The sequence below is a fragment of the Mustela erminea genome, chromosome 21 (genome assembly GCF_009829155.1).
Source record: "Mustela erminea isolate mMusErm1 chromosome 21, mMusErm1.Pri, whole genome shotgun sequence".
Taxonomy (NCBI): Eukaryota; Metazoa; Chordata; class Mammalia; order Carnivora; family Mustelidae; genus Mustela; species Mustela erminea.
The window spans coordinates 16,990,968-17,017,589 of NC_045634.1; the positions used below are offsets into that span (position 1 = coordinate 16,990,968).

General features: G+C 41.2%; 1 protein-coding gene across 2 annotated transcripts in view; it reads right to left on the reverse strand.

Annotated features, from left to right (window-relative positions):
- Positions 1–25,208, reverse strand: part of SLC7A2 (solute carrier family 7 member 2) — a 70,930-nt gene extending 45,722 nt beyond the window's left edge. Inside the window, exon 1 of one of the 2 annotated variants that reach the window (XM_032328973.1) lies at positions 25,026–25,208. The gene's annotated coding sequence lies outside the window, so the exon portion shown is untranslated. The remainder of the gene's footprint in view (positions 1–25,025) is intronic. The other variant, XM_032328974.1, reaches the window with a different exon arrangement.
- Between the last annotated feature and the right edge of the window lie 1,414 nt (positions 25,209–26,622).

A 26,622-nucleotide genomic window follows, 5' to 3' on the forward strand; every position in this document is an offset into this window, starting at 1 on the left:
AGCTAGCTATCAGTGACAGAAAACAGTGGTTTACACCATGGTTTTATTTTGCTGACATATAAAGTCTAGAAACCATCTGCCCAAGCTCCACTGGATCAAGGGCACATCAAGATGTCTTCTAGTATGTTCTCCTACCACTTCATAGTATAAAGATCTTTAAACTTCAGTCCCATATCTGTCTTCCAATCAGTGAGAATCAGGAAGGTGTCTCAGTTAGTTGGGGCTGCTAAAACAAAAATACCATAGACAGGATGGCTTAAACAACCAACACTTATTTCCCACAGTCTGGAGACTGGGAAGCCCAAGATCAAGGCATCAACAGATTCAGTGTCTGGTAAGAGCCCGCTTCCTGGTTCATAAATGGCGGCCTTCTTGCTTCATGTGTCTTGTCACAGCGTCTTCATGTGGCACCAGAGACAATGGAGCTCTCAGGGGGTCTCTCTTATAAGGACACTAATCTCATTTATGAGGGACCTACTCTCATGACCTAATCACCTCCCAAAGACCCTTCTTCCCAATGCCGTCACACTGGGGATTAGGTTTTCAAAATATGAATTGAAAGGGACACATTCTATCCATAACAGAAGGCATGAGGGGAAGTACATCCCCCCTTTTTAATGTAGGCTCCATACCCAGTGTGGAGCCCAAGATGAGGCTCAAAGTCACAACCCTGAGATCAACACCTGAGCCAAAATCAAGAGTCAGGCGCTTCACTGAGTGAGACACTCAGGCGCCCTTATTCCCCCTTCTTGCATGGGGAGTGAGATAAACCGTGAGACTCTTAATCTCACAAAACAAACTAAGGGTTGCTGGGGGGAGGGGCGGTGTGGAGAGGGTGGTTGGGTTATGGACACTGGGAAGGGCATGTGCTACGGTGAGTGCTATGAAGTATATAGGCCTGACAATTCACAGACCTGTACCCCTGGGGCAAATAATACATTACATGTTAATAAAAATAATTTAAAAAAATATATACTTGAAAAAGTCACAAGAGACACTTATCCTTACTTGATATTAGCTAGGATTAATCCAATGCTTCAAGGGAGGCTATGAACCTAGTCTTTATTTTGGCTGTTCATATATATATGCCCAGGTGAAAACTGGGGACATGTGGAGAAAAACAACAATTTCTATTAGGTCATCTGAGAAAACTGATAAAATATAGTCAAGAATCCTGTCCAGTCTCTCTTCTCAGCCATTTGCCAGGTGGTACCAATGAGTGTATGGCTCAGGTCCCGGTACGCATATTCAGCCTTGTTTCACTGGGGCCAGTAGGGTTTTCAGTCTCTGGGGCCTCAAGTATAGTCTGGATCATTCTTGTCTTCTTGCCTGGAAGAGCTAATGTTGCTGAAGAAACCTGTCTTTAAAGCACAGTCTGATATTCTGTAGCTTCCTTTAAGAGAACTTCAGTTAAAAGAAATTTCAAATACTATTTTCTGGACCCAGCCCACTGGGTCCTATCTCCCTAAGAAGGAAGCTGCTTGACAGGAAACTTTAAAATGGGAGAGGAAAGCATTAAGAAACTTGCCTTGGGGCGCCTGGGTGGCTCAGTGGGTTAAGCCTCCGCCCTCAGCTCAGGTCATGATCTCAGGGTCCAGGGATCGAGCCCTACATCGGGCTCTCTGATCAGCACGGAGCCTGCTTCCTCCTCTCTCTCTGCCTGCCTCTCTGCCTACTTGTGATCTCTCTGTCAAATAAATAAATAAAATCTTAAAAAAAAAAAAAAAAGAAAAAGAAACTTGCCTTCACATTCAGGTTTGATTTCTTCCTTTTACAAGGAAGGTGGCAGGCTAACAATGTATCCTTCTGACCATGGACACAAAAGAGGAGTTGGGCTTTCTTCAAGGCTTTGCTTTGGGTTTTCCTCCCTAGCCAAGCACATCCTGGCACTCATGCTAATGAAGGACTTGCTGCCAGGAAGCCAAAAAGAGGCTACAGCCCAGCGCCACTTCTTCCAGGGAAGAGCCCACTTCTGGGGCTCCTGGCACAACCTCTGGGCTAGGTCCTGCCATAGCCGTCCTTACAGCAAGGTCTGGCCCAGGAGCAGGAGTCCAGAGGCCCTCAAAAGATAACAATCTGCTATGGATAAGACAGCCAAACTCTCCCACAGTCGTTCCTTAGCCAAGAAGTTCACACACACTAACAAGATAGAAACAGTGTGCCTAGAATTAACTATCAAGGAACTATCAGAACTCTGCCAAATGAACCTGATGTAAATTCTTCCAGTCCTGCACTGTCCCCTTCCCACCAATCACAAAGAACAAACACAGGCCATTTACAAGCACGGGTCTGGGTGTGTGTGTGCGCACATGCACGTGTGGGAAAAGCACAGCTGAAGTATGCCAAACGTTGCCTAAACTGTGAGGCTTTCCTTCTGTTTTTCTGAAATAAAAACATGTCTTTTGACCTCCCTCTATCAAAATATACAGTACTGTATTTTAAATATATTTTTCCTCAAAGGCAAGTACCCTAAAAAGGCTCAAGGACAACAAAAAAGACTAACAGAATAAAAGGTGTAGTTACTTTACATATATATTAGCCTAAGTAATAACATCAGCAGATCGGCAACAGTTAATATCATTACGGTACTATGCTTAAGCCTGAAGTAGGTTCACAAAGGTCATTTCAGACACGTTTTAGCTTGAGGTTAAAATTTTAAGTGACTTTAAAACAGGTAACAGATTATATTTGCTTTTAAGATACTTAAAAACTTTTTTTATGTAGCAGCTCTGTAGTCACAAATCAATACTGGAATAGGAAATAAACATGTTACTCTATTTTTTTTTTCAAAGATTTTATTTATTTATTTGACAGAGATCACAAGTAGGCAGAGAGGCAGGCAGAGAGAGAGAGGGAGGAGGAAGCAGGCTCCCTGCTGAGCAGAGAGCCTGATGCGGGACTCGATCCCAGGACCCTGAGATCATGACCTGAGCCGAAGGCAGCAGCTTAACCCACTGAGCCATCCAGGCATCTCAACATGCTACTCTATTTAAAAAGATCTCCTCTTTCTTTGAAGACTTGGAAATCTGTAAATATAAAAATACTAACACTACTGCTCCTGGGACTTCCCAATTATGCCCAATTACCTCAATTTAAAACATCAGTGAGCATAACTCTCATTCCCGTAGCCTCAGCTCATCACAGGAGCTCAGGTACTCCTTGGGGCAATTCATACACCTCACTGCCCTCACTCACAAAATACAGACATCTTTTCTCCCCAAAGCCCAAACTGTGAACCTAATCTATATTTCTATGAGCCTTATCCTCTTTATGATTAAATCAATGAATACAAGTAAAGTGCCTAAAACAGTGCCTAGCACATAGTATGTACTCAGTAAATGTGAGCTATTGCTAGTATTCCTCTTCGTTCCTTCTTTCTTGCCCCTGCCCCTTTCTCCTTCCATCTCACCTTAGGTCATCAAGGCCAGTTATGTGCTATTTTGCCAATAGGTCCTACACTTTTCAGGGTCCCATGCTTATGCTCTTTCCCTGCCAAGAGAAAGAGTATCTTCTTAATCTCATTTCCTGCTAACTGGATAATGTTTCCAGATGTCCTTCTCTTTCTTTCTTTTTTTTTTTTTTAAGATTTTATTTATTTATTTGACAGACAGAAAACACAAGTAGACAGAGGCAGGCAGAGAGAGAGGAAGGGAAGCAGACCCCCTGCTGAGCAGAGAGCCCGATGTGGGACTCGATCCCAGGACCCTGAGATCATGACCTGAGCCGAAGGCAGCGGCTTAACCCACTGAGCCACCCAGGCGCCCTGTCCTTCTCTTTCTAAGTCTTTTCAAATCCTACCTTCTTCAAGAAACTTTCTCTTAATCCCCACAAGTGGAAGTGGTCTCTCTTGGAGGAGTCCTTATGGACTATATATCCTGTTGGCACCTCTCTGGATATGGCATTCAGACCTGTGCCCTAGACTAGAGCACCATATGTATTTGGCTTATCACTTTCCTCAGCACATACACATTTGATAAACCTGCTGGGCAGAAACTTTGTTCTCTGTATCTTCATATAAACCCTTTGGAACGTACCACACATCCCCTTAACTGAAAAATATACTAAAATATTTTTTTAAAGGTTTTATTTATTTATTTGACAGGGAGAGAGAGTGATCACAAATAGGCAGAGAGGCAGGCAGAGAGAGAGGAGGAAGCAGGCTCCCTGCTTAGCAGAGATCCCGATGTAGGGCTCGATCCCAGGACCCTGAGATCATGACCTGAGCTGAAGGCAGAGGCTTAACCCACTGAGCCACCCAGGTGCCCCTAAAATATTTTAACATTTTAAAAAATTTTAACAATTTCTGCGTTGAAGTAGTACTGGCATTTTTTAATTGAAAGAATTAAATATTTTACATATACATATATTATTATAAACAAAAATACATTTTCCATGTATCTCTAAACTCGATAGGACTCTGCTTTGAAATAGTTGATGAAATGTATGCTATAGTAAGAAACTGTCTACCTTTGGGATGCTCCCCTGAAACACTTTTGCTATTTGTTACACATAATCTGTTTTAAGATTTAAAACTCACTTGTCACTTTTCAAAGTTTCAAAATGGTGCCAATTCTAAAATAAATACCAAATAGTATTCAAAACTAAATACAGATTGAAGATATGTGTTTCAGTATGGTAATCAATAATAATTCTTTTTTACAGAACACTCTTATTTTCCCCAATTCATTGCAGAGGAATAAGATGCTTCATTCTATGACATGTGCTACCGGTAGGCAGTCATGGTAGACTGGATCCATTACCAGGGTCCACAGAAGAAGCAGCAGAGTACTCTTCTTGGGTCAGTCTGGAAGGCTTTATGGAGAAGTCAAAGTAGAGAATATTTTAAGCAGTCAGAAAGAGCCAGTTTAGCAAGCTAAATGTGAACACCTCTTTTAGGAACCTGACCACTCCTGCTCAGAAGACCTGGAGAAACTCTCACTTCTGTATATAAGTGACCTTAATGTAAACGAGGGGGACAAGATGCAGTAGCGGGGGGCGGGGAGGGTCTGGGGGTTTGAGGCAAAGCTGAGGGAGTCAAAAAGCAATGGGTGACATGCACCTACATATAAGGTAGTGTCAGAGGCAAAAGAAGAGCCCAGTAACTCCATCCACAGTGGAGGCTGATCTGGCGGCACAGAGCTGGAAGGAACAGGGTTCAGAGCGAGCAACTGGCAATTAAAATGGGAAAAGAAAGGGGCAGTAAGCATGCTGATACTCCTTAAAGAGAATTCAATCATCAACTTAAAATTTAACAAGTGTCTTGGGGCACCTGGGTGGCTTAGTTGTTCAGCATCCAACTCTTGATTTCAGCTCCAGTCATGATCTCAGGATCGGGAGACTGAGTCCGGTGCAGGTCTCTGTGCTGAACGTGGAGCCTGCTTAAGGTTCTCTCTCTCTCTCTCTCTCTCTCTCTGCCCCTCCCCCTGTCCCGTTTGTACACACTCCCTCTAAAAACAAACAAACAACAATAATAGCAAATAACATTTGAGAAGGGTCCTGATAAGTGCCTAGAATGAGACACGTTCATAAAGTGTATGCAAGTGGATCGCCTCTACAACTCTTACTTTTGCTGCTGGTACTGACGCTCACATTTATCAAGGGCATTCTAGGTTTCAGCAGCTGGGCTAAGTGCGTTACGTGGATTAGCCCAACCAAATTGCCCAATACCCCTATGAGGAGGTACTATCACTATCCTTACTTCATAGATGAGATAAATAGAGAGGTAAATACTAGCCAGTACCTATCAAAGTCAGCACACAAAATCAAGTCTGCCTGACTCTCCATAACAAAGCATAATGTGAGCGTTAGCTTTTTAGGAGCGATGTCATAAAACCTCACAACTTAATAAATAACAACAAAAAAAAAAGAAAAAAAGAAATAACAACAAAAAATGAACAACTTTTCCTTTTCTTCCTCTTTTTTGCTAATGTTTCTCTCTCATGGCAGCCCTTGAAGTTCTTGGCTGGTCTGCACCATCTAACGAGACAAGCACAAAGTTTACATTTCTGCCAGAGCCGACAGAGTTTCCCAGGATGAGGGCGGGATTGAGGAAAGAGTGGTTTGAGGACTGAAGTGCTAACCAGCACATCCCAGAAAGTGAAGCAGAGGCAGTTCTCTGCCAATAAATAGTCCAGTTATGAAGCACACATTCTAAACTGAGCTGAAACACTATCCAGAGTGTGCCTTAAGGAAAGAAACTTGTCCCCACAGCCTGGGTAAAAGCCAGTGTTTGCTAATGGTGACCTCATCGAGCTCAATATAGCGTGCAGAGGAGGAACCCAGAGTTGAAGGAGTTGTAGGATACCCTCCCTATAGTTCTGGAGGTTGTGTAGCAAACAAAAAGGAAGAAAAAAGAATACATATTTGAGACTATCCACTAAAAAAAGAGGAAAAAAAAAAACCAAAACAGTTAAAAGGGGGGGCTTCATTTTACCACAGGCTTTGAGATATGAACATTAAAAAGCATAGTGGAGGTCATACACAGCTCTTCCATTAGGATCTGGGTGCCTGACATTAATCCCTCATAACCACCTCAGGGCAAGCACTGCCTCTCCTTCAGATGGGACAACTGCTGCTCAGACCCTTGCCCAAGACCCTCTGCCCAACTCTCTAACTGGTCCCATGCTCCTGGCAGCCCATCTGACACCCAAATGATGAAAGAAAGACAATCTGAAGGTTGTCATTAAGATGTTGCCAAAAATATGTGCAAATTACTTTGGGATTTATCGCCAATAGAGTGTCATCCTCCGAACTCATGAACCACTACCATCTTAAGACTCAAAGTATAAGAATTATTAAAATATCAGCAATGGAGGAAAAGTTTTAGGAACCAGGAAGAACAAATAAGCATCATAAGTTGTGTTTTCATTAAAAATTTTAACATATATTAAAACTCATTTCTTCTAGCTATAAAAACCTTCAGTGATCTAAGAAGGCTTCTTGCCTTCTTAAAAACTGGGGATTTTACTGCTTCTATTAAAACATACAATGTTTTTGGGGCGCCTGTGTGGCTCATTGGGTTAAAGCCTCTGCCTTCGGCTTGGGTCGTGATCCCGGGGTCCTGGGGTCGAGCCCCGCATCAGGCTCTCTGCTCAGCAGGGAGCCTGCTTCTCTTCCTCTCTCTCTCTGCCTGTGATCTGTCTGTCAAAAAAATAAATAAAATCTTAAAAAAATATATACAACATTTTCTGAAACACCATTTTAATTTTATAATTTATCTAGTTCATTCTTCACCCACGTCTTGGGTTCTCAAATAGCTAATATTCTCTATTCTCCCCATATTTCTAAATTCAAAACATTATTTCAAAACAAATGAAGTCTTTTGTTATTATAAGTCACATTTTTCATGTTTTTATTTTGTTTAGATTTTATTCCAAATGGCCTCTGATAATATGAAGCACCTTTCCCTTCTATTACCAAAAGTTTTTCTGTGGCCTCCTTCTATGCCTGGAAATTAACTGTTGTAATTCAGTAGGAGTCAACATTATTTTTTTAAATCCACAGAAGGAATCTGTCTGGAGGGATGAAAAGGGGGAAATGAGCAGAGATGTTAGATACGTATTTGACACACCATTTAACATTTTACATAGAATTCCCACTTAACTCCTTAGTGGCACAGAGCATCTGCTCTAACTCTGTGGTCTCCAGTTTCAAACTCCTCTTGGGTACTGGTTATGGGGCTGGGGCCTCAGCCTCCCTGTAAACCCTCACAACATGGAAGCTTCACAAGGGCAGAGATTTCATTGGACTTCTCTGTTCACTGCTGTATTCCAAATACCTAGAGTGCTTGGTACACAGTAGATACTCACAGCATTCCTGAATGGATGATTGCCATATCTTTTTCTTAAATGTTGACCAAGTACGTCCAGTAAAGAATGACGAGGATATGGTGAGGGGTCCAGAAACCATGTAACCACTTGAGCAAGGAAAGCAGCAGCAGGTTTTTGGGTACAAAAGGCAGGGATAGAGCTGGGGCCCAGAGAAAACCCTCCTCTTTGCCCAGCCCATAAGCCTAAGAGTTACCAGCCATGGGCCCAGAGTCTCCATCTTTCCATCTTTGAAACATTACTGCTACAAGGATTAAATACACAAGAAAGGCGTCTGGCAAAAAGCAAAGAACTTATGAAAAATAAATTGGTGCTAGTTCTACATTTAGCTTCTTTTCACTCTTGGGGGGAAGAAAAAGACTGAGAAATGATAACTTGCTTCAGATATGTGAACAGCAATGTGTATGCAAGAAAGTAATACCATCCATAGTACACAGGACACAAAACTCCAAAGAAAGGATGTAATACAAAGAAGACTAAAATATTGACCCAATAAAATGCAGACCCCCCTAATTAAGAGTGTTTCTACCCATAGAAGCTGCCTACCAATAAAGGTGTCAGATTTCTGCCATTTATTTTAAACAGAGGACGGGTGATTCAGAATGATTCAGAAATTCACAGAAACAGGTTTCTGGGTATTAGCTAAGGTATCTGCCAACTCAGATTCTCTGATTTAATGATAGGATTTCTTTTTTATGGCTGAAATAACCTACATTTGTCATGATTCTCTGCATACGTATAAACCAGCAATCAAGATTGTAGGTAGACAATCTACACCAAAGTCCATATTGCCAAAAAATCTGCCATCCCAATCAACATCCTCGTCTTCACCCTCCTCAAAAACATGGCAATCATGTTAGAGCACAGTGACTAGAAAACAAAAGAAAACAAAAAAACCCAAAAGGTATGTGCTCCTAACAGTGATGACTTTGGAAAAGTGTCAAGGGGTATTACACCACTACATATCTGCTATTCAGATCAAATAAATATTGATTCGGTAAACAGTTCTCAAGTTTAAAGGTTCACCTGATGCAACAAGTCTATTTTCGGGCTAGCAACTGTGATTCCTCTTTCTTTCCCCATTCCCCTGTAGAGAATATTTAATTCACAACAGCAGGTCCTGCCTCCACCAATGTCCCTGCAAACAGCAATGTCCTACAAGACCAGGAAGAAGAAGAAGAAGAAAAAAAAACTCTATCATTTTACTTTTTTGGCCCAGACAACGGCAATGCTAAACACCAGAATATTCAGATCTCACAACGAGCAGATTTGATCTTTCTCATTGCAGTAAAATTTATCAGAGTCTCCACTGCCTTTATCTTCATTACTGTTATGCTTCCAAGACTTAAGGTAGTTGTGATTCATGATTTTGAAAAAGTAGCATCTGCTGGAAGATGAGGCTTTACCTGATCATCTTCACGAGACCACATTTTGGGCTCAATGAAAGGATAGTGAAGCTAGCCTAAGAGATGAATACAGAGACTAAGAAGTAGGGAAAAAGACATTCCCCCCAGGCAAGATTGAGTTTTGTTCCCACTCAGAATAGCTTTAAGAGGAGAGTGAAATCTGGAAAACTTAAAAGTTTAAGTTATTCCAGAATTAAATGCAAGGAATCAACTGCCGCAGCCGCTGCTACATATTTCCCAACTTCTTTTCCACATGCATTTTTGGGAGGGGAAAAGATATTTGGAATGCTTTATATACAGTGTGTTCTGGCATATTGAAAGAGAGCTAGAGTAAAAAGAGGGTTTTTTCCTGGGCTGCATTTTCATGCCATACTGTTTTCACAGTGTCAGGGACTCTGTTGGGTTCCTCATCAGCCACTCCTCCCAACTCCCAACCTATGTTTTAGTGCAGGTGGTATTTTTTAAAAATTGCTCTCTGGTTCACCATATACCTTACTATTTTGCACTAACTGGTTTCATTCATTTGCGTTACATGCCTGGACCCAGGAAACTGGAACCAAATCAGTGGGAGCCTCTTGTGAGGTCCAAGGAAGCTTCATGAATGTGAAGAAAGGCTTTTGCTCCCAAGTAATCCTTTAAGAGTGGAGTATGTACATCCTTGATATTTACACGCTATTTGTGGGTTGAGATCAGCTCAAAACTTTCTTTATCGACCTATGCTATTACATAGATGTATACAAAAGGCAACTGATCCTGGGAATCAATGGAAACTTTTTAAATCTTAGAAAAATAACCAGGCAACATTTTAAACTTCTTTTTGTGTGAATAAAAGTAAAACATCTGATTTTAATTTTATTTAGTTAGTTAGTTCAGAGACAATTTGTAACTATAAAAGTACTTTAACACCTGGTCAGATGGCTGCTAAAAAAAAAAAAGAGAGAGATAATAGTATGTGTTGACTAGCATGTGGAGAAATTATAATCCTTGGGCACTGTTGGTGGGAATGTAAAATGGTTTAAATGGTTTGGCCACAAACAGTATAGTGATTCTTTAAAAATTTTAGAAATAAAATAACCATATGATCCAGCAATTCCATTTCTGAGCCTATACTCAAAAGAACTGAAAACAGGGACTCAAGAAGGTATTTGCACATCCATGTTCATAGCAACATTATTCACAACAGCCAAAAGATGGAATCAATCTAAGAACCCTTTGACAAGGGTTCTTGTCAAATGAATGAATAAACAAAATGTGGTCGAATCACACAATGAAATATTATTCAGCCTTAAAAAATGGATATCCCAACACATATTACAACAGGGATGGACCTGGCAGGCATTATGCTAACTGACTAAACCTGTCACAAAGAGACATATACTCTCTGATTCCATTTATATGAGGTATCTACAATAGTCAAATCCATAGAATGATGATTATCTGGGATTGAGAGGAGAGGAAAAATAAGTTGTCAATGGGTACAGAGTTTAGTTTTAAAAAATGAAAAGTTATAGAGATTGGTTATACAACAACGTGAATGAACAGTATTGAAATGTACACTTAAAAATGATGAAGGCAATAAATTTTACGCTATGTGTATTTCAACATAATTTTAAAAAAATGTTTTTGAAGAAAAAAAGACTTTAGGAGTGTTCAGAAAGTCTACATAGAGTTTATTCCAGAACTACTTGGGATTCTATATTTTTTATTTGAGAGCGAGAGAGAAAGAGAGACAGAGAGAAGAGCATGTACAAGTGTGGGGGGAGGGGCAGAGAAAGAGGAGGGGGAATCCCAAGCAGACTCCTCGCTGAGTGTAGAGCCCAACGCCGGCTGGTCTTACAACCCTGGAATCATGACCTGAGCCAAAACCAAGAGTTAGAGGCTCAACCAACTGAGCCAAGCTGGCACCCTGGTTTTTTAACGATAGATATTGGAGTATATGTCCCTAGGGTTTAAAAAAAAAAAAGCCATGTCATTTTTACTCTGTTTTGGGTATAGAGACACTAGTAATATTGACCTGGAGTGTAAGTGTTAAGGGCTCAAAGAGCATGTCCCTTTTTAAATTTGTGTCTGTGTCTAAGTACACAGAAAAGTTCTGCCCTTGCTGGGCATTCCGTAACTACTGAGTGGCCACATGTTTTAAAACAAACAAACAAACAAAATGAAATTATAAAGCTTACAAAGTTTTCTTTGGGTCAATGAGCTAAAGATTTCATTTGGTTAGAAATGCTAACTAATGCTGTCCATGGCTGGTTCCAAATGTCCCAGTTTGTCGAGAAGTGGCCCTAGTAGAGGTTCCAACTCTCTCAGTTTTAGCTTTCAGAGTCTGTTGTAAATGGGAACTTTTTTCAATGACAGGTTGCTGTTTGGGCTTTGTAAAACCCTCAATTTGGTACCCTGTAGCAGCAAGTTCATATAAAATGGTTGTTGCCCTTGAAAAATCTGATCTAAGTTACATTCTGCCAGGAGATGTCATTTAAATGTAATAATTTTTAAAACATATGTCGATTAAGGCTTTTGAGACAGGTATTACTTGAATAAAAACCTAATTCACTGAACTGTATCCCCTGAATAACAATAACAAATGTAGTAACTGGTAACAACAGGATTTTCAAAAGCAGTAACTATGTTACTCTAATTCAGGTCATAAACTAGCTCCATTTATTTGGAAAAGCAATAACTAAAAGTGATGACTCACAGGGGAACTTCTTGAGAAAACACATTGGCTTTTTTTTTTTTTTTTTTGGAATAACTACAAGGTGCTCTTCCACGCAAAGTTAAAGGGAGGCTATAAATGGATGAAGATGCAGATTTTTCTTTAAAAGTTCCACAATTACCCTCCCTATATTCACTGTTCATTTTTATGCTTTGAAAAGTTTGCCCATTATCCTCAAGTTAGCGTTTAAAGTCAGGCTTGAGGGAAAGGGAGTATAGGAAGAGAATGAGGGACAGGAGGGAACTGATGGTGGTTTCCCCGCACACTAGTGTTCTCCCCAAAGTCTCTGCCAAGTGCACGTAACAATGCTCTTCAAGGCTGACCTGATCCAAAGGAGAAAACACAACCCATGTTCCAAGGACAGCAGCAGCTAGTTAAGGACGACACCCAGAGCATGGTCGACAAAGGAGTTCAGCCTTGACAACTGAGGCTCTGCTGAGCGCTAGGCTCAGGTTGAACTAGACAGTTCGCCTGTTCACTTCCAACGAAAAGAATGGTAAGGGAGGAGGGGGAGGGGGAGGAGGAAGATGGAAAAGGAAGAGGACCAGGGGACTGAGAGGAGCCGGGGAGAAAACCTGGAGCCTGCTGTAAATACATCCTTGATTTCAAGCTGAATTATCTTTTTTTTTTTTTTAAGATTTTATTTATTTATTTGAGAGAGAGACAGTGAAAGAGAGCATGAGCGAGGAGAAGGTCAGAGAGCGAAGCAGACTCCCCATGGAGCTGGGAGCCTGATGCGGGACTCGATCCCGGGTCTCCGGGATCATGACCTGAGCCGAAGGCAGTCGTCCAACCAACTGAGCCACAGCTACAGTGGCCCCTGCCCGCCCACCCCCCACAGTACATCCCAGCTACATATCAGGGTCTCTAACATCTGAGTGGCATTGTATCTGGATATGGTCAGAAAAGACACCAAGAAGCTCTTGATGGGAAAACCTAGGGGATAATAAGTAGCAACAGTCTACTTGCCAATTTTCTTCTAGAGCAGGAAAGGAGTTTAAGGATTCTTCTGATGCTCTAAGCCCCTCTTTTTCTAAATACTGAAATAGAGTTGGAAAAAAGTCAGCATTTACTGGGAATTAAGAAAGAGAAAATGTGGATTTTTTTTCTACAGCTATAGATATTCTCAGCATTTTATTGTTCTAAATATGAAAAAATCATCATTTATGTTACCAGTTAGGAAATTCTGACTTTTCTGTAGAAGTCTGCACACACAATCTCCAGCTCTCTCTCCTCCATGATACATACATCTATGTGGAATAATTGGGCATGATTCTGCTTGGAATGAAATGGGACAGGCGTCTTCTGAGCCTAAAAATCTCATGATTTATTAACACCAGCAATGCTGTATTTGATGCCTTCAAAGGCATGGAAAATTCCATTCAGGAAATAATTTCAGTCTAGTTCTGTTGAAGTGAACACTGGAGAAAAATTACTTTCTCTACCTTGAAACACTAGTCTACGTGCAACATTTTGTTGGGGGCAAAAAAAAAAAAAAGAATAAGGATTCTTGCATTGTTTTTTAAGATTTTATTTATTTATTTGACAGAGAGAGATCACAAGTAGGCAGAGAGACAGGCAGAGAGAGGGGGAAGCAGGCTCCCCGCTGAGCAGAGAGCCCAATGTGGGGCTTGATCCCAGGACCCTGAGACCACGACCTGAGGCGAAGGCAGAGGCTTACCCCACTGAGCCACCCAGGCGCCCTGGATTCTTGTATTCTCTTTTCACCTTTTATGTCGTGCAATAGAAACTACACTTGGTTCAGTAAGATGAGCAGTTTTCTTCCACTTCTTGAAAATGGCCTGAATTCTGATTCATGCATACAAAGTTATAAATGAAATTATATGGTTTAACTTTACCAGTTCCCCTGATCTAGTGGGTCATGTATTAAAATTGTGCATGACGAAGTCAAGTTTTCAACTGAGCTTTCAATTACCACTTGCAGCTGCTGCCCGCCACCCCATTCACCAAGTCACCCCCGCGGCGGCCGCATCATCCCCCCGCCTCCCACGACGGGCACCTCCACCTTTTGACGTCACACAAGAGTTAAGCAACATCAAGGGGCTGGTCGATCAACAGAAAGTCAAACATTAGCAATCATACTAAATAATTTCAAAATTGGGGGATTAGAGAAATGATGGGATTCTCAAGGACTTAAGGTTTCTAATCCTTAAAAACATTAAGTTACTATTATTCCAATGTCGTGCAATGACATCAAAGTGCCTGCAGTTTCCAGTCCCTGGAGCAATTTATCAGTTTCGAAAGTAGTCGGGCATGAAACATGCCTAGAGTTTGCACTGTAGTAAAAATTTAAAAATACTTTAAATATTGTATAACTTTTAAAGTGGCAATGCTAGGTTTATCCTTCAGATTTATTTTGAACTCTGCAGTGAAAATGATCAGAATAATGTAAATATGCTGTTCGTTATTCAGAAGGTTCACACAATCTATTTCAGTGAGATAAAATGCACTATCAACAGAAATTTTATGCAAAGTCTGCTCTTTGTTTGGTTCACTGAACTAAGTGCAAACCATCTGTTACCTACGATAATCAGAAAAAGTAAAAAAAAAAAAAATCAAATAGCCTTTTCCCCCTCTTTTTCCAGATAGCACAATAGCACTCCAAACAGAACTTACTTGCTTAAAAGCATCACTGAGGAGGTTTAAATCCTAATGACTTTCGATTACTTAGAACCCACATTTAAAGTCATATTATTTTCAGGTTAAGATTAGATTTTTCCTTTTTTTTTGAAAAGCAAGCCATTAAAAAAAATTGTTTACATCGTAAGAGTGCCACTATATGAAAACATCTTATTCAAATGTTAATTTTCAAGAAATTTTTAAAAATTACGCTTGCTTTATAAAATTCCTACCACACACCTGGTATATTATGATTCTGATCTGCTTTCAGAAGCAGAAGAGTCTGATATAAATCAGTGCTTTTGCTACATCAAAATCTTGAAATCAGTTCTTGACTCTGGGCCTAGCTTTCCAACTTCAGATAAGTTACACCTCTAAAGATCTCAATTTCTTAACCTATAAAAATAGAGATCTAAAATGTCATTCTCAGGAGTTTTACCTCCTTGCCTTCCAAACTGGTCTATCATGATGTTTGGCTGATATATACATAGTGCCAAGAACTCAGAAACCGCACGAATTATCCACAGGACAGTTTTTCAACATATTGTTGAGTTTAGGATCTGGAATACAAAACCAGCTATCACAACATTTTTTTCCAGCGGTAGAACCAAATTTTGGGGATACCAAGCCTTCTGCATCTCTTGTCATCTAACAAAAGAGTGATTTTGGTTTTAAAGGTGAAATTGTTTCTCAGGAGAGTTTAAAACAGGCACCCGCCCAAGATCTGTTTTCAAAGCTCTAGTACTACAAATTTTATCAACACCCACTGCTGCTTCTCAATGGCATGCAAATGTGCTTTGTGCTATTTTCTTGATGAATACTGCATACACAAGTCCTACTCCACCTACACAACCACAATGGCACCAACGTAATGTACTTAAAGAGAGCTCCTTGGCAACAAAACATTACAAATTGTAAACACTTATCAAGTTTTGTGAAAGACAAGAATTTCAGTAGAGAAATCCACTTTAAAATCTTGTTCTTCGTTAGGCACATTATTAAGCATCTGCAGGGCTGCTTTCTAGTCACTCTTGAATTCAGCATGACTTCGTTAGTTCCATTAAACTGTACCTTTTTTTAACTTCCAGAGCTTTCTAGAAGAAAACCCACACCAGACTGACACTGAGACATTAAGGTCAGATTTCAAATGTCTCTCTAAAGATGCTCTGATTTTAGATGGGAAAAGAGGGCACTGACTATTCCTATGCATTAGTTTTTTTCCTTCCCTTTTATGTATATATTTACAACTATTTAGTTAAAGTGGTCTCAGTGAAGTTTAGAATCAAATCTATTTCCTGGTCCATAGCTGGACATAGAAATCTGTAGATATGAGAATGTGGAAGACAGGTGTTGATGCTGGAGAAAACTGATGTCCTAAGTGTTCCTTTGATGCCAGGCAACTGCTTCCATGATGGCACAAATGAGAATGGTCTTCAGTGGGTTACTGTCACAGCTTTTAACTGGAGTCACACTTACCTCTGAGCCTTTTCTCAGCTCCTCCGTGGAGGCCATGAGCAGCCCTCCACCAGCAAGAATAAAGGATGTATGACCCAAGAAGGCACCACCCTACCCCAAAACATCCTCTCCTAAGATACTTTTCCAAGGATTTGAAATGGCCTCTGGATCACAGGATTCTCATCCCGTGGGATCCTAAAACCCTAGGTATGAACTCAGGACAGCTTAAACTGCCAGATACATTACATAAATTAAGGGGGGCATTTGTATTTTTCATGCATGATTCTCCTTTTTTCCATGAAAATATAAACATAATCAGAACGGACAGAAGGAGGGGCTCCTTCTCTATCAAAAAACTGTAGGTACTAATGTTCAAAGATAGTTGATCCAAATGGTACGAAACTTGTCATGAAACCTTCCACTAAAAAGACAGTAAGTCAGTGCAACCTTTCCTTTCCAACCTGAATCTCTTTATTCTCCCATTTGATTCGATGTCCAATCTTTTAAGAGCTGGAGAGTTAAATTTCAGAGACTGCTCCAATAGCAAAGACCTCAAGTTATAAATATTAAAATGATTCTACTATGATTACATTAATACATTAAATGATTCCGCTATATTCCCTTACAAAAAAGTTCATGTACATTGGTCATATACATTGAGAAGCCAAAGAGGAGAGGCTTTGGTAGGGAAGTAACTCTGAATGCCATCGAGTTCCACAGTGATTAAACTGTGAGCCACCAGAGCATCTCATTCATAAGGCACATCCTCAGGGCACAGAGTGGGCACTCAATCTGTACTCTAAGCTGAAATGCACTGAAAAACTCAGCCGTGTTGTTTGTTTTAGGTGATGAATAAAGTGAGCTCTCAGTAGGTTTTGGGCTTGGATGATACTTCTTATTCTTGTCACTCCTTCAGATAAGTCTAGGGCCTCGCACCCTGTCAAATCTGACAATGCAACATGACAATGCAACAGGTCAAATCTGAACTAGCGATCTCACTTTGCTTGCTTAACCACAGCCAACAGGACTTGATTTTCATGCATACACTGCCCTGGAGAAAAAAAAGAGTTAGATTCCTAACACGGCCAAGACAGTTCAGAGTGTTAAGGAGCCCTCAGGATGGAGTGTCAAATCTCACCCCTGGATCCTTCCAATCAACTGCTCAAGGAACAACAGAATTAAAGAAACCCCTTCAAACTTGATGTTGGATTCAAACACAAATGTAAAATTGTGTTGTTTAATATGGTCATCAAAATGGCTCAGTAGGTTAAGCCTTTGCCTTCGGCTCAGGTCATGATCTCAGGCTCCTGCGATCAAGCCCTGCATCCGCTCTTTGCTCAGCAGGGGGGCCTGCTTCCCCAACCGCCCCCCCACTTGTGATCTCTCTCTCTCTGTATCTAATAAATAAATAAAATCTTTTTTTAAAAGTCTACACAGATTAGCCTGAATTTATTGGGCACAGAATTTTCCCAGAGGAAGCCACACCTAAGTTGATACAAACTATCAATAAGTTTTCATTTAGATTTTTATGGATTTGCAGACATCTTTGTAGACTATGAGCCCCATGAGAAAGTAGTAAGAAGTATCTCCTCTGCTTCAAGAGACCAGGAACAATACAGAACTGAACACAAAGTGAATTTCAAGAGGAAAAAAAGAGTCACTCTCTAAAGAAAGCTGCCCTTCTGAATGAAAGGGGAAAACGTCATTTAATACAAACGTTCTCTACTTGAAGGAACAATAGACGTTTGCAAAGACTTTTATTTGCTGATTTATTTAGGAGAAATTTAAGGTTTTTCTATTCATATAGTATTTTAAAATAATAATACAACGAATATCCACTCACCGTTGAACCCAAGAACTTAAAATATTTATTGGTCAGACGCGAACCAATCAGTAATGGCATTGACAACAGTATGCTACAAATGAATAATTAGGATTAATGTAATTCTTAGCAGCTAAGGTCCAGTAAACAAAAACCTCGTGAAGTGATCTTTTGTGTGTGTGTGAAGAGATTTTTAATAAGATTTGTCTTCGTAAACTAAAGATGTAAATTAATTACCAGTCCTTCTTATCCCCACCCCCTCTCAGGAACAATCATCAGTTGTTTTCATTTTTGCTTTTAATGGCATATTCACAAGAACCTCGAAATCTGGAAGGTGAAAATGTGGCACTCGGCTCCGTGTCTTCATGGAGACCTTCTGTGCACCACCCAAGAACTCTGACAGGAACTGAAATACAGTTTGGGTTTTATAGTCTCTTTAAAATATTTTTTTTTTTCCTAGGGTGCCTGGGTGGCTCAGTGGGTTAAGCCTCTGCTTTCAGCTCAGGTCATGATCTCAGGGTCCTGGGATCAAGCCCTGCATCGGGCTCTCTGCTCATCACCTGCTTCCCTCTCTCTCTCTGCCTGCCTCTCTGCCTACTTGTGATCTCTCTCTCTCTATGTCAAATAAATACAATCTTTAAAATAAAATTTTAAATAAAATATGTTTTTTTCTTGGGGCGCCTGGGTGGCTCAGCGCGTTAAGCCTCTGCCTTCAGCTCAGGTCATGATCCCAGGGTCCTGGGATCAAGCCCCGCATTGGGCTCTCTGCTCAGCAGGGAGCCTGCTTCCTCCTCTCTCTCTCTGCCTGCCTCTCTGCCTACTTGTAATCTCTGTCAAATAAAATAAATAAAATCTAAAAAAAAAAATAATATTTTTTTCTTCTACTAGGTCAACGGTAGGACACTAACCTAAATGTGCTTTCTTTTAACAAATCAGCTCTTTCCTCTCTCGTGGATAGACAAGGCATCAGCACTTTTTGTCCATCCCTTGTCCATTGCAAGCTGAAAGCAAATATTGTAACTGTCACTCAAGTGGAGACACGGACTGCTTTCCTGGTCTTGAGTGGATGTTCTGTGCAAGAAGCAGTAATGAGAGGATGGATGAAGACCTCTTGTGATCTTTCCATTGTTGAGAGGTTCTTTATGGGTTTTTAAACTCATTACACTTGCAAAAATGTGCCATGCTTGCCTAATGTAAGAACTCAACTGTTAGAGTGAGATATTAAAATAATTTCATGTTCTTAATTTGATTGCACTTTTGGAATGGCTTTATTCTTCAAGATTTCCATATAAAATATAATCTCCTAATGAGTTTTAACCTTTCTTCTAAGACCTTTCAGACTAGTCTGAATTTATAGTTAAACATAATTTACCAGAAGTCTGGGGTAATAAATGGTAAACAATTTTGCCAGACTAATAATAAGTATTATTGCCCTCCCAAATGCATATTTTGGTGAGTAACTATTCAGCCAAATTCAAGTCCAAGTGACTCAAGTTTTACCAAAGAGCAACTAGAGAAGGAAGATTGGCTTTAACAGCAATGACAGTAACTATAACGATGAAAATACCTGAATTGGGTGGGCATTTAGTCAATGTCAGAAACACAACACATACTTTTTTTAAAAAGTCAACTCTTGTCCTGATACCTTCAGCTATTTGTGTCACTCAACTGGCAGCTTTATCATTCCCTTTCCATCGTATGATTACTTGTTAACTCCTTCACTGGGTGATCAACGCCCAGAGAACAGGAGCCAAGTTATTTATTCTTTGCTTCTCTACGGACTCCAGATCTGGGCAGTAAATATATACAATGAACTCCAGATCTGGGCAGTAAATACACAGAACACATACACATCCAAAATGGATTAACTAACTGCTGTTCATGGAAGACTCCAAATAGCTTCTCTCAGAAGATATTCTTAGAATCAAAAATGACAAAGTTGTATTTCCTATTCCAAGGCAATCCTAAAGTATCGAAACAATATTCAGTAACTTGGATGCACACAAAACTGCTAAACACTATAAATTCTGCATATGAGTTGCGGTAAATTTTGCATATTAGTTTCACAAAAAAATAAAATCTAGTTGTTTCCACCAAATGCACACCTTCTTTTGGAAACCAGACAGCAGGAATGAGGAGAGGGAGGGAACATAACCCACATGCTTTGGTTATAAACTCTCCATGGGATACAGACATGATTTCCCATTCCTACCACTCAGATATATTTCAAGTTCTAGAGATCGTAGTGTGATTTTTAAAAGTAGAAATTGAATCGCATTCTGGAAATCTGCCTTCAGCACACATTGAATGTACAAAACTAAGGCTGAACATGCAAAGAGACTCCATTTTTTTTCCCATAAATTTCTTTTTTATTAATTTATTTATTTATTTATTTGACAGAGAGAGATCACAGTAGGAGAGAGGAAGGGAAGAGATCACAGAGAGAGAGGAAGGGAAGCAGGCCCCCTGCTGAGCAGAGAGCCCGATGTGGGACTCGATCCCAGGACCCTGAGATCATGACCTGAGCCGAAGGCAGCGGCTTAACCCACTGAGCCACCCAGGCGCCCCAATTCCCATAAGTTTCAACACACAGTCACTTAGTTCCACTATCGCTTACCTCCACTCTCCCTTATTTCACTAGTGACTTTCATCATCATCATCATCGTTTACCCATATAACAGCTAGATACCCAGAGTCAAGGCAAAAAAAAGACCCTAACCAACCAATCTTTATCTCTAATGATCAAAATACCAACTCCTATACCATTTTGGTCTACACAGAAGTAAAATAATAAAAAATAAAGTTTCAGGTGTACTTTGTTTCTTAATTGTTTTGAAGGGACGAGCATTTATTTTTCAGTAGAACACATCCACTTACCTTAAAACCTGAACTAAAAAAAAAAGTGGGGGAGGGGCAAAAGTAGAACAATAAAATGAGAGCCTCTTAATTACAGCATCATTCAGCATTCCTGTGACATGAAGCTCCCTCCACCAAGATCACTAGGCTTACTAGGAAGGAGGCTTTGACAGCATAAACAGGATTGTATTACGTATAATTGTATAAAGACCTAGGGAGGCTTCCTGAAGCCAGATTGGGTTAAGGAAAGAAAAGAATTTTCCCCAGAACTGTGGGAAAAGCTACTAAGAATCAACAAGGGACATAAAAATTCTTTGCTGTGTATTGTTCACAAAATATTCCAAAAATGAATACAACACAGGGCTTTTTTTTAAAACTCCTGAAAGAAAGGTTAAGGAATGTTCTTATATCATCTGTCTCACTGCTGAGACCCAGATTGGCTCACGAAGAAAGGTACTAATACGCGGCACTAGAAAAGTATGGGTTTTGTTTTTATTTATTTTATTTTTTGAAGAGGGATGGAGAGAAGCATAAAATCAAATTTATAACACATGCAGAATGAAATCATCACATAGGACGCTGTAGCCTGATGATTCCATCTTGGATATAAGAACTCCCCAAGAATTTCAACAACGTGTGTCCATACACACCCAGAAAACCGGAACTACAGATTTCCCTGAATAGAGAAATCCAGCGTAAAATTCTAAATAGGAACCAAGAGATGCAACCCACCTATTTAAATCCAGCCTTTAAAACAAAAACTGCTTTAACTCAAATCTTAAACGTCAATACTAATGGCACTTACCAATGAGAAGGTTAACTCACGACCCCAGAGGCCATTCCCAGAAACATTTAAAGTTTAAGAGTCCATAAGCACACAAAAAAAATAGTGCACTCTGTGTTTCCACAGATTAACATATGTTTGTTAAGTTGGACAAGAAAAATTAATAGATAAATCATGTTCTGATTATCTTAACTGAGCTACTGAGAACCTGGCCAACCGCGGAGAGCTGGTGGAAATGAACTCCCAGCTGTTGGTTTGGTTTTGTCAATGGCATCTACAACATTTCCACAGCCACAAACACCACTTCTAAAACAACAGCCAAAAAGGCAAGCAAGAGAATATGTTAGAATTAGGACAAATATGTAACTACCAGTCAAAAACAAAAATGTCAAGCATAAGTGCTTTTGATGATGGAACAGTAAGAAGCACCCTCTCCATATATGAAAGAGTGTATTCCTGCTTTCTAGTATACATGGTACTCAAGTCATCTGTTTACAGGTATTGTTACTTTATATAAAATTACAACAACAAAATAACTGCTCATCAATCCATCAATGAAGGGTTTCCCAAATGTAAACTAAGTGAAGAATCCTTCCAAAATTGGAGCCACCCATTACTTTAGGTGGTCCGGTGCCTAGAACTGAGTAGGGACCCAGTAATTTTCAATGAAGGAGTATATATTCAAATATATATTTGAACATAAGACCCTTTCTCAAATTACTGAAATCAGTTGGGATTCACTCAACAATAAGACATCCTGAGCATGTGCTGTGTCAACACTGTGTTAGGCAATAGAATGAAAAGTTATTAAAACAGAAGACAACGAAAAGAATGTTTCATTAGGTTTCTTTAATCAAGGCTTTATCGGTATGGTTTTACATACTCAGATTAATGGTATAGAAATGAGTTAACCACATAGATTTTCCAAACCATTTAAATGAGTTCTACCAATAAGGGAAATCCTACAGTTAGCTGAGTTTTTTAATACTCAGTTGGATGACAAAATATTCAAATGAGGCACACAGTACTAAATATGTGAACGTTCAGAAATATATCCAGTTGGAAATGTCACTTTTGTTCTGACATCCAGTAAGTAGTCTACAGGAACCCAGTCCTTAAAAATCAACGTGTTCATATCATGCTTGGGAAAATAAAACAACCAGCCACATAGGATATTTTCAATATTCTGTTCTTAAAGTCGGTCACTGAACAGGGCATCAAAGTAAAACCAGCAGATGGCCCTGAACGCTTTTAAAAAAATACTAATATTGGTCTATAGCTAGGGATATGTGGAGTAGCAAGCAAAAAAAACAGAAGGGAAGATAGAAACTAGGCTAAACGGAGAACTCACCGAAGGAAAACTATGGGAGAGAGTCCCTTTGAAAAAGCAGGCTGAAAAGAGCAGAAACAGCCACAGATGAGGGCTCAGGTCTGGCCAGAAGAGCCAAGAGAAGCGGTAAGAACTTGAAGGTAGTACAACAAAAGGTGGGCCATGCAGAATAGAGACCTTGCACTTTCCCACTCTGCAAAGACGAGTAGGTGTGTGTGGCGGAAAGCAAGACCTTGAAACTTCTGCTGGCACAAATGTTCAAAAACAAAAAACAAAAAAGGCTCAGTCAGTTAAGCGGCTGCCTTTGGCTCAGGTCAGGATCCCAGGGTCCTGGGATCTAGTCCTACACTGGGCTCCTTGCTCAGCAGGGAGCCTGCTTCTCCCTCTGCCTGCAGCTCCCCCTGCTTGTGCTCTCTCCCCCCCCCCCCTCCGACAAATCAAGAAAATCTTAAAAATACATATATGAGAATATAAGATGAAAAACTCCAGAATGTTCTCAGACTTTTCAAACCCCAACAGCTACCTTGACTTCCCTCCCAGCCTCTAATTCTCTTTAACAGACTCTAAGTCCACTGATAATGATTAGAGATTTCGGAATCAAAAGGGCTTTGCCGACAACATGCCAAAGAGGCCAAAGATTCTGCAAACTGAATCCCAGGGGATATCAGGCAGAGTTTTACTCTGGTCTCCAAGGCCATGGCACACCCTTAAAGATTAAAATGACTTAAGGTAAATGACATTCCCCTGTCAGGCACAATGTGGAAACGACGTGAGCGCAAGGGAGAAAACTGGGGCAAAAAAAAAAAAAATCCTAATAAATAATGAGGCCTCCTAGGGTTAACCCAGAGTAGCTAACTGGGAACTTTTTAGTAAAGGAAAAGATTTAAAAATGCATATTTGCTTCTGCACCGAAAGATCATTTCATTTCAAGCTTTAGTACAACTGAAAGAAAAAATGATTTAATTTACAAGGGAAAAAGCAGCTATCAGCACGTATACACTTAAATTATGATCTTGCACATCTCTGAGAAAAAGAGCACAAACACAATTGCTTACAATTTCCTGGGGAGATAATCATTATAAAAGTTTACGGGGGAAAGAGGCGACTGAAGTTTTAAGGACTGGCTGGGGCAAGAGTGCAAAAGTATCAAGTCAGAGGTCACATACACACTCACTTGACGTGCCAGCCCCCGCCAACATTCAGAGAGCTCTATCTGAACAAAATCTGACGATATCCCCTCATTAAAAGGATGAAGGCTTCTGAACCTGCGACCAGTCCTAAAAGTCAACTAAATCGTTTTGGAGACAGTTCTGCCTAAATGTATGCAAGTCTGAATAGTTTGAACCATTTTTACTCCTGAAATCTAGGCACTGTCTCCACTTAACAAAAACGCGCAGGACTCGTGTGCGTATTTTTAAAGATCTTGAAGACAGCGTCTCTGAAGTCCTTACTCCCTGGACTGGGTTATACGCTTCCGTGCATGTGGGAACGTTCTCCGGAGGAAGAGATATTCCGAGGCGACGGACTTGGGATCGCCTAAGCATCAAGAATGGCATTTCGCGTTCGAAGCTGAAGACTGCATGGAAGAGGCTTAAAAGGGTATATATAGCCCATCTCAAACATGTTTAAAACTGCACCCGTTACTTTCAAGAACCCCCAAACACACATCACAACATCTGACCTGTCCTACCAGTCCCGGTCAGGTCTAGGACGAGAAAGGCTTCCAGAACTCCAAGCGCTGTTCTACATTTAAACCAAGAATCTCTGGAAGGCGACTTCAGGGACCCCTCAGTGCGCAGAACGGGGGCAGGGAGAGCGGGTTTGCGACCCCCCGGAGATGGGTGCCCAGGGCCCCTCCGGACCAGAGCGCCTCAACGGCTCCCGCAAGAAGTGCCCGCCGTCTCCCAGTCGCCGCGACCCTCGCAGCTGCCGCGGACCCCGCTGCCTTGGGGCACACGCGGCTGCACGGGGCTGGCCCGGGCAAGGCGCAGACTCTCGAGACAGAGGTCCGCGGCCGCAGCCCCCTCCCGCCGCCCCCGGGGCTGTCGCTTTCCGAGCCGCGGCAGCGCGGCCTCGGGGCAGCTGCGCGCAGCCGGACGCGGCCCTCCGCGCCCCCGCCCAGCCCTTTCCCCTCCGGCGCAGGCCGCCCCTCGCCGGCGGCCCCTCTGCGTGGCGGCACACTTGGCAACTTACTGGGGCAGTGCTAAGGACGCGCCGAGGGGGCGGTGGTGGGCGAGCGGCTGGAGCGTTTCGGTGGCCCGCTGCTCCGGGAGGCTGAAGGAGCTGCCGCCGCCTCGCTGGTCGGCGCGGAGAGGAGCGCTCTGGCCGCTGCGCTGCAGAAGGCGGGCTGGGCACGTGGGCGCCCCTCTGTGTAGCCGAGCCGGGGGCGGGGCGCGGGGCAGGGCGGTGCCGCCTCCTCCCTCCCCCGCGCGGGCCGCCCCGCGTCCCGATCGTCCGGGCTGCGCCGGCCAGCCCTCCGGCTAGGCGGCGTCCGGCCGCTGCGCCGCGCGGTGGGTTCGCGGCCTGGGGGAGCGCGGGCCCTAGCGGAGGTGCGCTCCCCGGGGCGGGGAGGGTGGGCGCCGGGCGCGCGGCCGGCTCCTGGGGCGTCGGGCCTGGGAAGCGTGGTTGCGCAGGAGGGAAAACTGAATTCCTGCTCTTCTTGGAGAACCCAACCTCAGGGGCGTTGCCAGAGCTCTAAGTGGAGTTCTTCCAAGTGGGGTTTTTGTCCCCCGTTTACTATTCATTCTGAGAAGAATTCTTGAATAAGAATGATAATAACATACTAATGATAATGATCAATAATAGACGCTTTGTCAAATAGTACTCAGTAAAAAATCATGAACATTTATAAAAATGTGCAGTTGCTATTCTGAAAATTCCAATAAGAGTAGGTTGCCATGACTGAAGGTGAGCAATAAGAAAATGACATTTGCTATTTCCAAAACAGCCAGAGCAAAAGTTACACAATCAAGGTTTCTCATACTGCGCTATTGTTTGCTTTAGGAGTCTCTGATAAGATTGAAGTCACAATGTGAAACTCTGTTAATTTTAATCCGAAAGGAAGCAAAACATTGACCTGAATTGAACAGTGAGTGTCTGTTATCATTTTTGTTTGATAGAAAGATCTACCTTATTTTGTTTAATATTATGCTAAATATCTTATACATCTACTAGTAATTCTATTAACTTTGGCAAAGCACCAGATTCATACTGATGCATTACGCCTATACTTTTAATATAGTGTCCTAAATCATTCTTAACTTCTTTAACAGAATCTGATTTAAAATTTGGGACTTCACTCCAAAAAAATGTTACATGCACAAAATCTCAGTGACTATTTCCAGAGTTCAGCTATCTCCATGAAGCCATCAATGGACCTCACTGAAGAACTGGAAGTCTAAATAGCGTCCTGACTGCAAGGATATTCACTATCTCTTATGGCAAATGTCGTAATAGAGTTTTTATCAATGTAAACTTAGTTTTACAGTATAAAACAGATTCTTTGTGCAACTAATCACTAATGATATAGAGGAAAATGATACATGTTGATTCTCATAACAAATTTACTCAGTCCCATAAGGGTTAGGAGGCATTGCACCAAAGGGTGAAGGAGACTTGGGATTCAAGAGTCTTTGTCTAATTTCTAAGGGTGAGGAATCTGAAGAATTTCCATCTCTATTTTTTTTTAAGAAATTTAAGGTTGATATTTTAAATTTAAGAAATTATTTCCCCATATATCTGTACCTGTATACCCTCAAGAGACAGTCTGTGATGAGGTTGCACCACAGTG